Below are 2,366 nucleotides of genomic sequence, written 5' to 3' on the forward strand. Positions count from 1 at the left end.
ATGACTTTAAAATCACCTACCTGCTTTCCTCTAAACTGTTTTTATTACTTTTGTCAGGAAGAGAAGCAGTAGATTCTTTGCCTCTTCCGATGATGATGTTTATAATTTAAAAAAAATTTTTAATGTTTATTTTTGAGAGAGGGAGAGACAGACCATGAGCAGGGGAGGGTCAGAGAGAGAAGGAGACACAGAATCTGAAGCAGGCTCCAGGCTCTGAGCTGTCAACACAGAACCTGACATGGGATTTGAACTCATGAGCAGTGAGATCATGACCTGTGCTAAATCAGATGCCTAACTGACTAAGCCACCCAGGCACCCTATAATCTTCTTTTTAGAGAGAGGAAAGAAATTTAACCTTCCCTCTAACAACATTGAAATTTTTTTAGTTGGTATTTTTATTTTGAAGACAAGATGGTTATACATTTATTTTTTATTTTTTTTTACAAATAGTTTATTGTCAAGTTGGTTTCCATATAACACCCAGTGCTCATCCCCACAAGTGCCCTCCTCCATGCATAACATTGAATTTTTATAATTTAAGAAATTATTTCAGCCTCACACCTTGTTATAGGTAAGTTCCTGTACATTTTTAGAATTAATCTTTCTTCGTTACTGCTTTTGTTTTGATCTCAAAGTTTTTTTGTTTACATTGCTTTGCTATATCAATAATTTCTTTTGATTTCACCACATGTCTTTATTGCTTTTAATTTCATATTCCATGAATTGTTTTCTGAATTTCCTTTTACTTTTTAAATACATTTATAGGAGAATAAAAACAGTACCCTTTATAAACATTCAAATCAGGACATTGTAAATTTTCACTTCTTTTATGGAAGCATTTTAAAACATCTTTTCCAATTTTGTTTCTCCATGGTAGAGCAATTTTGCAAATTTTCAAAAGCAAAATATTTGGCAGATGCCAATGCAAGTAAAGGGCCATGAAGCTTAAGCTTCATTAATGTCATGAAAAATCTGCCTCTGGGCGTCTGAAAGATGACACAATAGGTGGGACCCAGTGTGCTGTTGGGGAGAGGTCCTGCCTTATTCTTCGGTGCATTTGTGCTCGGTGCAGTATATAGCTAAAAACACAGCTATAAATTTAAATTTAATAAGAAGCTTCAAGCTAATATCTGGGGTGGGGAGGAGTGATAGCTAGGAAAATCTCTCATATCCCCAGGATCCTCAGAGGATGGGCAATGGGGAATGGAGTAGAAAGGAGATTTTGGCTGGGAGACAGAGACATTAGAAGTGGCTCTTGGGGACTGTCCCTCTTTCAGCCTGCTGTCAGGACTCATAAGCTTATTCATAGCCTACTTCTTACAGTAGGTATTTCATCGTTGCAGTTGTACGTATTCTCTTCACATAAGAGATGGAACATTCAGCAGATTCTTTTTGGCTGATGACATTATCTCCTTATAATAGCAAAACTGCATATTTAAAAGTCAAGTGTTGGTTAAATACATTATTATATATCCACACACAGATCCATAACTTCTACAAATGTTCCATTAACAGTATATTTACTTATTTAAAAATTGGTTACAAGATATTTTTGCATGAAACAAACATGATGCAAAGCAATATGAATGGCAAAATCCCAGTTTTGCTTAAAGAAAAATCTCTGTATGTACATAAGTACATATGGACATACACACACCAAATTGTTGATCACAGTTGTCCTTGAGCAGGTATAATTGTAAGATTTACATTTTTATTAGGAAATATTTATTTTTATCATGAAATTTTTCTCCCTTAATGACCATCTTTTATTTTGGTGATAAGAAAATAATATTTTAATGAAAAAAGAAAATATCACTGAGACACTGGATTTCTTTAGCCCTTCCTAATAAACAAATGGCCTGAAATTTAAACTTTTCTATGCAGTTCAATGTTCATGTTAAAACCCCATTTCCAAGAGGCACTAACCTATTTATAAGGAGTACTCTCCAGGATTTACTGTAGCAAAAGGGACAGGTCAGTCTCCTACGTGGCACATTATGATCTGCAAATTCCACTTATGTGATAGGTGAATCAGCCAACGTACCAAGCAACTAGTTCCAGGGAGCTGAAACAGAAAAATGTCTTATGTTTAATTGAATTTTCTTCCTAGAATGTGCATATGTATATATTATATTTAAAGAATTTTCTGGGAAAGGTTATATTTATTCCTTCACACGTATATGTACAATTAGGAAAGTACCAGTGCCTCTAGAAATTTGGGTTGTGTGTACAATTTGAGTTTTCACCAAGCATTTTATTGTTATGAATGCAATGTGAACCTAAGAATCTACAAAATTTATACCACATATATTTACATAATCTCACTCTATCCTTCTAAGAGAATGGTTCTCACTCCTTGATATGCA

The sequence above is a fragment of the Crocuta crocuta genome, unplaced genomic scaffold (assembly GCF_008692635.1).
Source record: "Crocuta crocuta isolate KB4526 unplaced genomic scaffold, BGI_CrCroc_1.0 scaffold14, whole genome shotgun sequence".
NCBI lineage: Eukaryota > Metazoa > Chordata > Mammalia > Carnivora > Hyaenidae > Crocuta > Crocuta crocuta.